The sequence below is a fragment of the Eutrigla gurnardus genome (assembly GCF_963514095.1).
Source record: "Eutrigla gurnardus genome assembly, chromosome: 22".
Lineage (NCBI taxonomy): Eukaryota > Metazoa > Chordata > Actinopteri > Perciformes > Triglidae > Eutrigla > Eutrigla gurnardus.
Window position 1 is genome coordinate 6120691 of NC_139933.1, and position 13368 is coordinate 6134058.

Below are 13368 nucleotides of genomic sequence, written 5' to 3' on the forward strand. Positions count from 1 at the left end.
GTGACCCCGTGCATTCACAACAGCACCGGAGGGTCACGTGCTCCGGCCATACAGTCGTGTCAAATCAATCGAGCATGGGTTAGTCCGGCATGTACAACACAGTCAAACTATATTTAGCCTCCGCCGCTCACGGAATAATCCCCGCGCAGAAATCAAATGAACTCCGAACTCCCCCAAACAAAAAAAAAACACATGTATTGCATCTCCACTTACAACGAACCTGGCTTTTCCTCGCTCGTCTGTGTTATTTGATGAGCCTTGGTTCGGCAGCGTCCCACTGTGATCAACTCAAAGGGAGAACCATTAATTATGTGTGGAGTCTAAAAAGGGTGAAACAGACAGAGGCCCCTATAACATCTGAGTGTTATGTTGAAGGCACGTCATTAATTATGGAGTCACCGCATACATAATTCCTTGTAGGGACATTATAAGCCTATTAACGTGTCTGGATTAAACGCAACAGATTTTCACTCTTTATTCGTGCATCTCTTAAACGTCCACCACCAACCAAAACAATGGAGGTCCGTTGGAAGTCAAAGATTGGTCATTTCGCCCAAACTACCAAATGGCGTATTATACACTATCCCCCTGCGAGAGGTTTATCCATGAAGACAGTTGTAGTTTTATGTCAAGAAGTTGTGAAAAAAAGGTTTCTGAGATTTGTGATGCCTCCGAGCGCAATGGAGATCAATTAAATGGCACGTTTGTGCTGCTTAAAGCTGCATTGATTGCTGGTTTGATGCTCGACGGAGCTCAACTTTGTGGTTTGGCACTGGGCAGATAGTGTAAAGTATCTTACCCTCGATCTCTCTATCACATGTCTCCATTTCTGCTGTGAACTATTCAAAAAAATTCAAAAAAATCTCTATAATAGAAAATAAAACCGAAAGTTGTAAGATGCTAAAGCGCTCTGTAGCAGAGATGATCGCAGAAGGACACGTCGTTATTTTGACTCATTAGTGCAGATTTAAAGTTGTACAGTTACAAAACATAAAACACAAAAACAACAACAAAAAGTATTTCCAGCAAAAAAAAATTTTATCGAGACTATTTGCTTAAAAAAATAGTTCCAAAGTAAACAGGGAGATTTGTGGATTACTCACAGTAATAGGATGTTTTTATTTATTTATTTAAATCCATTCATTCATTATTGTGTTGCTATAGCAGACAGATTGCTATTAAAGTGCATGGAATCTATATCATGAGATATATGTTTTATGATTTGGGTGACCCTTTCTTTGGAGTTTAAAAAAAAAAAAAAGTGATTAAAAGATGATTTTCTAATTTTGACCACATCATTTTTGCTAACCATGTGAGCAGAAGGTGTGTTGGTGTTGGTGGAGGAGGAGGAGGCTATTTCTTCTTCTTGGTTTATGTCATTGGTTTAAACGACCCAAGACCCCGCCTTGATACAAAAAAAAAAAAAAGACAGTTAGTGTGACTACAGGGAGAGAGAGGGAGGGAGGGAGAGAGATAAAGGAGTGAAACAGTTAGACAGACTCCGCGTTCACGGCCGTATTTTAATAAACAAGGACGCTATAACACGTTTGTGTGTCCCTCCACCACCTCCTCCTCTGTGAGGTGATCACTCCTCTCCGTCCGACCGTTGGCTCGCGCGGAGGATTAATAAACCGGAATCTGATTTTTTTTTTTTTTTTTTTTTTACTCCAAATCTTCACATGAAACATTTCTCCCCGGAGCGGATGATGCTGCCGCCGCCGACGACGTGTGCCTAGGAAAAAAAAAAAAAAAAAAAAAAAAAAAAGTCGGCTTCTCAACTTGCCATTAGACGCCATTCGTCCAGGTAAGACGCTGTTTTTTTCACGCGTTTTAACGCAGTTTACGTGTCTTGTTTTTTTTTTTTTTTTTTCCGGGTCCGCATACAAGCTCTTGACCATGTGTGTCCACCTTACTGCGCCATGAAGGAGGGAGGAGGGGGGTGTTGTAAGCCTGCACGCGCACACAAACACGCGGACATTATCTCTGACCACGTAGAAACGAGTCTGTCAAAAATGTTGACACGGAACAGCCCGCGTTTTTCTCCCCCTCCTCTCACAATGCAGCGGTATTCGGTGAGACGCCGAGGCTGTGTGTTTTTGCTGAGACCCCGCACGGTGTGTGTGTGTAAAGAAAATAGGAAGTGTGTTCAATGCTCGTGGAGTTGTGTGTGTGTGCGCGCGTGCATGCTTCCCAGTCGGGTCCATTTGCTCATATTTCCTCATAATACCTCACACTTGACCCGGCTGACGGGAGTTTTTGTCGGCGGAATAGTGTTGTGAAAGACGTCATCCTGTGTAATCCTCCGCGCTTGCTTGCTGCTTTAGCCTGGGCATCCTTTTTTCTTCTTCTTCTTCTTTTTAAAAACTCAAATGACCATGAAGCACATCTGCTGTCCAAGCTGCACCACAGCGTCACTCAGCCCCTCTATTTGTATTAGCACCTTTTTGAAGCTGCACACACATCATTACAGAGGGGAAGAGGCTTCCTAAACTTTTTTTTCCCCCATCCTAGGGACATACAAGTGATTAAAGCATCGGATCAAACACATTCATTTGATGACATTTTTTTTGCCTGGAGCAATCCCACCTGAAAAGGATTTTTTTTTTTTGCGGTGTTATGCAGAGAGTTGCAGATGTTGGCAAAGAAAAAGTGTGGATGTGGGAACTTGGTCATTTCTCTCTTTTTTTTGTTGCAGTCTCTTGTTGTTAAGTGAGTGAAACCCAGCCTCATGTTTCTCCCCGGAGGCTCCAGCATGTGACTTTGAAAACCACTGGAGGAGAATAATGGACTGATTTTGTGTGTGTGTGTGTGTGTGTGTGTGTGTGTGTGTGTGTGTGTGTGTGTGTGTAGTTCCCACTCTCGGATGCTTTGCTGCGTTTTACTCAAGCAAATTTATCTTGTTTTAGAGCTGCTGAGAGCTGATGTTTGCAGTGAAGATTTAGCACCCATAGCTGTCTGCGTGAACTTAAAAAAAGCAGTCTGGAAAGTGCATCCTGTGTTTACAGCCGCTGTTGGTTTGTTTCGACAGTGTACGAACCGAAGCCGCTAATTGCTTCGTGTTAACTTGTTAATTACACACGCTAAAGTATTCTTACACATCGTTGGGCTAATTAATTAAACTGATTGCTCTGAAAATATGACAACAAGGACAAGTGTCGGATTAATCGGCAAAGATGATCCGATCCCGGAGCGACCTTTCAAAAAAATCTGCATCAAAGGATTGCGAGTCACGATATAGCAAAGTTAACAGTCAGATTTGAATTTGTTTTGTATTATTATGCCTGCAAGTTGAATAGGAGTTGACCTTGGTGAAGCGGCTCTTTGTCTGTGTGTGTGTGTGTGTGTGTGTGTCTGAAGGAATATAAGGACACTACAGATGTGTGCAGCGTGGACATCTGCTCCGTTGTCCTCCCCATTGTCAAGGAAGCGGGTTAAGATGGTGGGCAGCTCGGCACAACAGGGTTCCTCTTGTCCGTAAAAAAAAGGCCTCCGTCCAAAAAAACAAAACAAAAAAACTGCTCCGGTCACAAGTGTAGCAGGGAAGTGGCCACAACGCAGAGCAGTGTTTCCCTTTCCCCCCTCCACATGCCAGGTACATTCACACTCATTACCACCAATTCTTCATTCACAGCCAACAAAAGTTGGCATACATAAGTCGATCTGCTCCCCCCCCCCAAGCTGAGACGGTGTTATTGTTAAGGACGGAGGGGGCTGTCGCATTTGCAGAGAGAGGAAATTGAACAGACTCAGTTAGTCGACCCCGTGAAGAGCCTGCCCTCTGCCATCCTCTCCCCGTGTTGCCGAGCAGCACCCTATCACTCAAGGCAATTGAACGTCTCTGAGGGGACCTCTGTTAGCCCCGTGCAATATTTATTACCATCCATCATCCCGAGACTCTCGCTGCACGGGTGAATAACAGCGGCTGCTAAGTTCTGTGTTAAAAAGTTCCCTCGCCAGCGACCATTAGAAGGAATTTATGGAGGCAGTTCCCCTGGAAGTGCTGCGGAAGCGAGACGAAGCGTGTTTCGGAGTCCCTTCATACCCGTTGGGCTGCGGTCTCAAATATGTCATGGGTAAAAAATCCTATCTGGTTCAAGAGAGCTGCCTGAACTTCTCTTCTCTCGTTTTTTTTTTTTTTCTTCCCTAGTTTGTCTTCCTAATAGGCTTTAGTGCTCAAATGACTTGACTGGCAGAAAATGAATCTGCAATTCTGCTAATTGATTAACTCTGCAAGTCATTTGTCAAACCAAAATGGCGAACGTTTGCTCGTTCCAGCCTCGTAAATGTGAGCTGCTTTTCTCTCGTGCGTATCGTTGTTAATTTAATCCTTTTTTTGGGAGGAGTTTTTCGACTGTTGGTTGGACAACGAAAGCAGTTAAAATGTAAAACGTTGAGCTTTGGGAAGTTATGGTGTTTGTTTTTGATATTCTTGGCTAAACAACTGATAAATGAGTAGATAATAAAAGTAATCACAAGTAGTTTGTTCTGTCAAAACAAGTAGAAAACACACATCTACATACTTACAGCATTATAATGGCAACATATAAAGCAAATACCTCTCTATTTGCGGTGCAGTTTTTTCCCCACAACAAAGATAGTAGCGATAATGATCTAATATTCACCACGCTCTTTTAATAAGGATCATCTAATGTATGCAGGCTGTGCTACTGAGCTGGTAAATCCTGCCTCTACGTCCTTTTGAATGAGCGTGAGCGTCTGTATTAGTACATCTGCGCTACCTCTTGATATCGTCTTTGATCCTGCAGAGATGGATTCTTCTTCTTCTTCTTTTTCCACTCGGATGAGATTGTTTGTTTGTTTTGTCGGACTTGGAAAACAATTGCGATGATCAGGATTGGCCGCCGCATTGTAAAATTAATCTTTTACCGTTGCTCCCCCCCCCCCCCCCCCCCCCACCCCACCCCTTTTAGGTCAATACGAATATGTGTTTTTAATTGGTCTCCGAAGGGTATAAAACTTCTCTTTTCTGCCTTCCCTCAAAAGTGTCTGTGTGATGTGACTATGTTGAGCTGAGGAGCCCGGGAGCAGCGGCGTTCATTTGAAGCCCGGGCGAAACACGCTCATTATCTCCAACCAAAGGCAAGATTGATTTAGCTGAAAGCTGGGGTAATTTATGAAGGGAGGGAAAGAAGAAGAAGAAGAAGAAAAAAAAAAAAACCATGGAGGTAGAACTGTAAACTGATCAAGACAGTAAATCTCGCAGCGGATCGCTCTTGGTCGAAAGGAATACGTTTAAAGCCGATGTGCTACTCGCAGCAAACCAAAGGCGTCATCACTCAGCCGGAGCTGCTCTCTCATGGCTTCAAAAACTCCCCTAACCTTTTAGAAATGGTATATTGAAAAGATATCTCAAAGAAACATTTTACTTGTCATTCCCGTTCCTTTTGCCCCTCTGTTCTCCCCGAGGCACTCTTTCTTTCTTTTTTCCAGCATTTTGAAGAGTGTGCATGTATGTTTGTTGGGGAAGGCTATCAGGTTTTCTTTGACAGTAGCACCGATTGTGTTTTCTGGAGCTCCACAGGGGTAAAGTATAATTGGAGCCACGAACGTCTTTTTCACGGTAACGGGGGGGTGAAAGTGGAACCCTGCGCCAGCCGCTATTCTCCGGCGCACAAAAGGGGACGAGATCCAGCGATAGCGCTCGCATAAAAGATCTACAGTATTCTCTGACACAAACAGATGTATTTATCCTGACTGGTAGAGCTGAACCCTCGTGTGGTTTCAGCAGCTAGCAGATAGGAATTTTCCCCTGCAGTTATTGGATTGGACGCAGCAGTCACTCTGTGCTTTTATCTTCCACCACTCTCCATTAGTATGGGGGGGGGGGGGGGGGGGGGGGGGGGGGGGGGGGGGGGGGGGAGCGAGGTGGCCATGTAATAAAGTGGAAGTGCATCGTCTTTGAGTCGTGTAAAAAGGTCAAGCAACTCTTGTACGTTGGGCCCCCGTTGCCAATGTCAACGGCGGTCCCGTTAGCGTGAAGGTATGATGGCGTCGGGCGCAGCAGCAGCACAGCAATTAGTTATTAATTATTTTTTCCTTACAACTTAATACTCTTTCATTTAATGCATATTAATTGATGTGCTCCCGAACCCCACGCTCGCATAATCCACCAAGGATTTCTCAAAGGCAAGCACAAAAGCCTTTTATTATCTTAAGGAGGAAGTGGTCTTTTGGGACGCAAAGTGCCCCTGCTCAATTGTGTATTACATTATGAAACAGACGTAAGTGAAATGAAATTACAACATATCATCGGCCCCGGTGAAGGGATCCTATTGAATAATTACGTCGCCGGGGCCATTGTTGTAATGTCAGACTGGGATGGGGTATGGGGGTGGAGAGGGGGTTATAAAGTCATTGTGCAAGGGAGTCAAAAGCAGTTTGAAGGTTAAACTGTGTGAAGGCCACATGTTTGGGGAGGGTGGATTAATTTCATGTCCCATAATGTGATTTGCAATATCTCCTCCTGCCCTTGGTTTCTTTCGAGATGTACTAGCCTGATGAGAGGCGGGGGGGCAGGGGGGGTGGCTGCCGTAACTACCGCCTGCATTCATAAGTGTTTACAGAACTCCTAAATGGAATTACGGGGAGATGATGCATGCTTACAAATTCACCAGCAGACCCCCGTCTCATTACCGAATACAAATTCCTCCCGCGCCGTCGAGAAAATGAGCTTTTCTCTCGTACACAGCGAGCACGCGCAAACACGGTCGCATACATAAATGCATACAAACGCCCCAAACACAGGATGGAGGGAAGGGGCGCGGCGGTTCCAGGAAAATCACTGTGCATCATTAATTGCAGGGTAGGCTCCGAGAGAGGGTGGGAGGGGAGGGAGGACCACCGTGGCAACAGCAGCAAGATCCCCCGGCCTAAGAAGCCTGCTGTACTCGACAGTATCTGCAGCTTATCCTGCGCCTATCTGCATATCAGCCGCGCTTAATGAAGTCTGTGTCGTACACATGTCTTCATAGATACGCGCATGTTTTGTATGATGCGTGGATGGATTTGAAGAAACGTGAGGAAACCTCAGAGTAGTGTGCAATATGAGGAAGCGATGAAATCAGCCATTAGGCTTCTTAGCGCAGGTAGTGAGTGAGCGGCGTCTTTTCTGGGGGGGTTAGCATCCTTCTTAGCATTTCCTCCCCCACTGTGCAAACTGGCATTTTACTGGAAATGATGGTCTGTAAGGTCCGTCCGCAAGATGATGAGCAAATAACCTTTAAAATCACCTTTTAGAGCGAAAGAACAACTTGCCCACCGAATAAGGATTTCATCTCTACCTAAAGAAAACAACTCATTAACCCGAAAAATCCCGATTTAATTTCCTACAAAAAACATTCCCAATCGCTTCTCGCTATTCACGATCGGCTCCGGTATGGATAAAAGTAATTGGCGGCTGGGAGTGGAAAGGGATAACTCGACCCCGACACCAGCACGGCGGACAAAAGAGCGCTGAGAGATGAAGGGGCGACCGAGGTGGTCACGTGACGGAGGGACGGGGTGGCGAGCGCCCACTTAGAGGCGGCTTTAAGTGGCCGAAATTACGAAAAAAACAGGTCTTTCAGAAATGTACTGAAGAAGCCACTCGGTTGTTTTCTCCATTCTTCTTTTCATTCTTGGGGTTGTTAGCAGCTTTTCCTCAACAGTGTATTAGGTAAGGAAAAAAAACACAACTTGTTAAGATTCACACAGTGTGACAGGCCCAGTGGGCTGTGTACCGGGGCCGCGGTGTTTGTCGAGTAAATGTAGGCAAACCTATGCATGCTCGGAAATTGGTTTTTCCACTTTTTGCCTCATGTGTTGCTGTTGTGTCGGAGCGGTGAATGTGTGTGTAGTAACAGAATTTGGCTCGTTTGTTCCACATCTGTGTTTCACGGCGGCTGCGTCGGGTTTTCCAGTGAGATCTCATCTCGCACACAGACGCTGGATTCAGGTGTGCGTTGCAACACGTCTCAGTATTTTAAAAACCTCTCCCAGGACGTTCATTGTGTACTCTGCACGGGTATGACCCTCCCACTTCTTTTTTGTTTGTTTTTTTTGTACGTGCGCGCACACACAATACATATCTTTCCTTTTTGCAAGCGTCATTGCTCCGTGCATGAAGTTGCCTCCTGTAAAGCAATGTGGTATCGCCGTTCCTTGCAGTGAGTGAAGCCTGAACTTCCCACTTTGGAGCGATTGTTAAGACGTACTTAGACAAACAACTGTGCTGTGGCAAAAAAGAAAAAAAAAAGGTTGGTCCTGGCTGCTTTTTGTGGTAAGTGCGTTGCCACAACATCCAACAACACACTGCGTTATAAGCAAGCCCTCACTAGGTATCCTGCAGTGTTGGATTTAGCTGTCCAGAATTTGGATGTGAGAGAAAATGATTGCAGCCGCAAAAACTACAAGTAATACAAGCCCCCGATTCTCGACATCTTGGTTAGTATTTAATCTTCTTCTTGGTACCTGACAGCGACACCAACAACAGGCCCCGCGGTGCTGTTGTTGGTGCCTGAATGTGATGAAGGTCTGCTCCATCACACTTTCTAATCTCTCATCCTCACTCTCCTTCCTGTATGTCTCCATCCTTCCCCCCCCTCCATCCCCATTGCTTATGTAATGCGTCTAAACATTTGTGCAGCATTAGGGGAAGTCAGGCATGCCAAAACTGTGCAAAATGTCCCTCTGTGCGCCCCATAGAGGTGGGACAGATGGCGAACCTCGTTCCCGCTCTTGTAAACTGCCAGGGACGGGAGAGACGGGCGCATACCGCAGCTGAACCGGGGCGACGCTAACGAAGGCGTTACAGGCAGCGGTGGACACAGTCGCGTGCACACTCATCAGCGAGACGCTTATTATCTCATCGCAGTTTGGTTGTCGCCGCATTGTTATTCTGGCCGTTAATTACAGCATTGTGTTTATGAGAAACTCCCCCCCCCCCCCCCCTCCCTTCATCCAGGTTGTTGCTCGCCTATAAGAAGGGCTATCAGATTCCCGCAACGGCTCATCCATCACGATGTTAAAAAAGGTGACCCTGGAGTTGCTTTCTAATTCCGTCGTTAATCACCGCCACGGCAGATTGTCGGGCACTTTCGCGCCGATTTCGCCCCCCACCTTAACAACTCTCTGGGCAGAGTCCATTACGGAGTAAACAGACAGTGAAAAGGCAGAAGAAATGAATGAAGTTGCCCGGGCCCAGAACCCCCAGAGGTGAGATCAAATGGCGAGCTCTGTGATGATGAGGGATGTTTATGGCTGGCACTCTATTAAGAGGAGGCTCTTCCCTGCTGGCACATAATGAACATCTTCCCTGTGAAATGGTTGTTCTGAAGCCTCGTTTTTATTTTTTTTCTCCTCCTCGCGCCCGAATTACCGGTCATTTTCATCAGAATGTGCACTAATTGCTCTCGGCGGCGAGTCGGAGGGGGGAAAGAGCGGCGGATGGAGAGAGAATGAGTTTTTTAGGGTAAGTTGGCAAGGTGACTGCCTTATGGCAACATTAGCCATGTTGATTTGAATAAATCTCCCAACACCATATTTCCTCCTCTTGTGTGTGTGTGTTAATGAAAGCCAGTTATGTCCTTGGAGGATGATATTTCAGGCCTGAACTCTTCGTCTCTTCTCTGTGTACACGGTAACGCCTCCTCCAGATGTCCCCCACTGCGGGAGGCTGTGAGGCACATGCAGGCGGCTTACCGCCAACAACACACACACACACACACACACACACACACACACACATATACACACATAAACACACAAGATCACCTCTGGGGGGGACTTCAGCTGACCTGTTACGAAATAAGAGCAATTATATCAGAAATGAGACTGCAGAGCATTTGTATGTTTCTATCAAGAAGGGAGTTAAGTGTGTGTGTGTGTGTGTGTGTGTGTGTGTGTGTTTTGTGGGGGAGAAAAGGGGGGAAAAACCTCCGGAAAGGAGAATGTTTTCGGAAAGCCACAGACAAAGTACCATCTGCACGCGGCGGGGTGTGTTAGCGACACTGGACCACTGCTGTGAGGAACTATTGCATTGTTATTAAATGGCTGTTGCCTCACTGGCAGCCATATTAAAGCCTCAGATCCCGTGTCTGATGCAAGGCAACGAGGAAGAGAGGCGAGGGGGTGGCGGTGGTGGTGGTGGAGGTGGGGGGCGGGGGAGCTCAAAACCAGCGTGGCCTTCTGGACATGGCGACACAGTGTGCAGCTGCGATGGCACAGATTAGAAGATGGCAGCGCAAAGTTCTTCAAAATGAAAAGGCTTTTTTTCCCCCCTCACTCTCTCTTTCTCCTCTCACCTCTCTGCCTCCCTCTCCCCCGCCCACCGCCTCTCCTGGCTCAGCATCTTACACGAGGTGCAGCGAGAGGACACATTTTTTTATTTTTTTTGTGTGTGTCTTAAGAAATGCAAATCCTGCAGCTCAATCCATACCAGGTCTGGTTTGTATTAAACTTTCCCTCACGCTTACCGCGCTAACTTAAGTTAACTCCGTAAGCCTCGAGCGGGTTCATCTGCAAAATTCATTTCATTTTGCCTATAAAGTTGCATCTCTCTCTCTCTCTTTTCATGGCTGAGGAGTCTGGATCCGCTCCCTGCTTGAGCGGCGTGTTGACTTATTGATGCTCGGTGCCCTTTGTGCACGCCGAGGCGAGCGGCAGACAGTGCATGGAACGCCGCCGACGAGTAAAAGTTGATTAGCTCCCCTCGCTCTCCCTCATCTAATACCCTCACACTGGAGATGGAACACTCTGCTAACAGTTTCTTGTTAACTTGTTAACTTTATTTGTGCCAGAGGTTATTGAACGTGGCTGAATTCTCGTGTCTGAGCAGCGTCTGCCGATAGCGAAGGACTTTGTTGTCTTTCCTCTAAATGTTTTTGACCCTGAACAAACTGGACTTTATGGCGTTTATCCGGCATCCCCATTCTGTCCGGTTCTATATTGTAGTAGTAGTGTACAATATAAACAATGGGACCTTTTTGCTTTAATGAATCTGATTTATTCGATTCGTTTTTCAGTGTCGATTTTTCTGGCTTTACCTGTTTTTGTCATTTAGTTACAATAAACAGAAGCAGGAAGCGATTATTCTAGTAACTGGTTGGGCAATGTGTCATACAGTGTCTACATTGTCGGCATTGTTTCCAGATAATACGATTAGGATCCACACGCTCCGAAAACTGGTGGCAGAACTGGTTTCATTGAGTATGCGGCATGTTCAGGCAATATTTGGTCAACGATGAAGCTGATTTCTATGAGATGAAAGGGGCCGATCGCTCCAACTAAAAGTAAATACAACACTGAGGAATAGCTAGAATGGTGACCGCCCATTAGATGTGCACGTGCGCTCAAACTCCCAAAAGTTTCCAAAGGCTTGATTTTTGGAGGCCGTCATCCCGCTTGAAGGAATCTGACATTTTGGGGAAAAAAGGGTCCGTCGGGAGGATTTGTTTGCGACGGCTTCGAATTACAGCGGCAGAGGGAAACGGGAGTCAGGGGAGGGATGGAGGGAAAACCACTCCTGCTTATTTAAATGTCACTTTTTACGAGGTGAAGCGTTTCTTTTTTCAAGTATTATATGGGCATTTCTCACAATGGGGGGAAGAAAGAGAAAAAAAAAAACATTTCTTTCCATATTTGATTCCGTGCGTGTCTCTCCGTTTGGCTCGGGCTGCGTTATTGGCAGCCGGCTTTAAGCCGTGTGAAGCTTCGCCAACATCTTGACAGTAACCACAAACCATTTAGTTGTTTGTTTTTTTGTGTAGGTACTAACTGAAGGACCAATCTGGTTTTTGAGGTTTATCCTGGACTTTGTATGCAGCAGTATGAAATGAATATTATCATTTTTTTTGGCAAGAATCGCTTGAAGTAGAATCTGGGGGAGGAAAGCAGACAATTTCTCTATATGTGGCTTTTTCAACAAAGGCTGTTCTTGTCAGCACTTATGAGTGCAAAGGGGACTCTTCCATTCAATTAGCTTTTTTTTCTCAACAAGGAAGAAAAGACCAAAATACACCGAGTATCCCTCGGTGATGATAGTCAAATGTCACTCAAAATAGAGGAACGCAGCAAAGCCAGACACTCGTACTGAGCTTCCTTCAGTAGTAAAGAGGCGGAGGCGTCGAGCCCTCTATCTCTTTTTCCCCCCCTTGACAAATAGCTGATGACACCTTTGGATTAAGCCCTCACAAGTCACGCCAGCTGCTGGAATCAGATGACAAGTACCTCCGTTTCTATGTGTCTTAATCTGTTTCAGACGCTTCCAGCTTCATATATATAACTGGAATATTCATCACTCAAAACGCCGCCTGCAAATGTCAATAAATTATGGGGACTTAAGTGACGCCCGAGCTTGACAACCGCTTTCCTCAAAAGGCATTTGCCCTTTAGCCTACTTTTTCATTTTGCCCCTCGCTGCCGTGACACATTTTTATTGAGGAGCTGTCTGCGACTGCGAGCGCAACCAGAAGGACTCGGGAGGGCTACGCGTCACCCCGCGCCGCGTCTCGAAAACTTCCATTCCCACGGTGCCAAATGTGGACTTTTTCAAAAACTCCTGCAAACAGGGCATCTATTTTAACAGAGGCATTTCCCATAATTAAACTAATGCATAGGAGAATATGCTGGGGTGGCTGCCCTGATTAATGGAGCAATTACATAATCCATTACACTGAATTATGGATGTGCTAATGATGAGCTCACGTTGGGGTAATGATTCCCGGAGTTTGCTTGTGTAGGAATATGAAGAGCGGAGCGGAGAGGAGCTGTCTGTGTTTGCAGATGTTCGTCTAATCACTAGGAGGTACGGCTAAAGAGGAGGGAGAAAAATAAATATGCGACTTCCTACGGAGAGAGTGGCTGTTCCACCAGCACGGGTCATTGCTCCCTGTTGTAGAAAGAACGCCTCCTACTGTTCCCACTCAAACTGGATGTTGTAGGTTTGAGGATCTCCTGCTATGAAATACTCAAGGCTGTGCACGTCTGAATGAGTGTTCTTTATGGCGGGATGAGGTATGCAAATGAGAAGAAACAAGAAAGCTATCATCCCGTTTGGCCAAAACTGTCACTTAAGCCATAATTTCTTGTTTACACGTTTGCCGGGATGTTCCCGGACATGTTGTGCAGCAGACGCCTAGAAATAGCTCCCGTCTTCTGAACATTGTTGGATATCATTTTTCTTATTTTGGAGTAAACAGCGGGACTTAATTAATGTGATTTTTGATTTGCTAAGCGCCAGCTGATACTGTATTAAGCTCGGCGTTGTATGCTTCAATGCCAAAATGTGTCTTTTTAAAGCGTGTAAATTGATCTAAACACAAGTGGCAATTACATTAATAGTCAGTTTACTAACATTAGCCACTGGAAGCT

General features: G+C 45.8%; 2 protein-coding genes across 3 annotated transcripts in view; one reads left to right on the top strand and one right to left on the bottom strand.

Annotated features, from left to right (window-relative positions):
- The window catches only part of bub3 (BUB3 mitotic checkpoint protein), a 347592-nt gene that overhangs the window by 53512 nt on the left and 280712 nt on the right, over positions 1-13368 (bottom strand). The gene's annotated exons all lie outside the window — the stretch shown is intronic.
- The window catches only part of ctbp2l (C-terminal binding protein 2, like), an 84014-nt gene continuing 72176 nt past the window's right edge, over positions 1531-13368 (top strand). Inside the window, exon 1 of one of the 2 annotated variants that reach the window (XM_084040751.1) lies at positions 1531-1804. The gene's annotated coding sequence lies outside the window, so the exon portion shown is untranslated. The remainder of the gene's footprint in view (positions 1805-13368) is intronic. The other variant, XM_084040753.1, reaches the window with a different exon arrangement.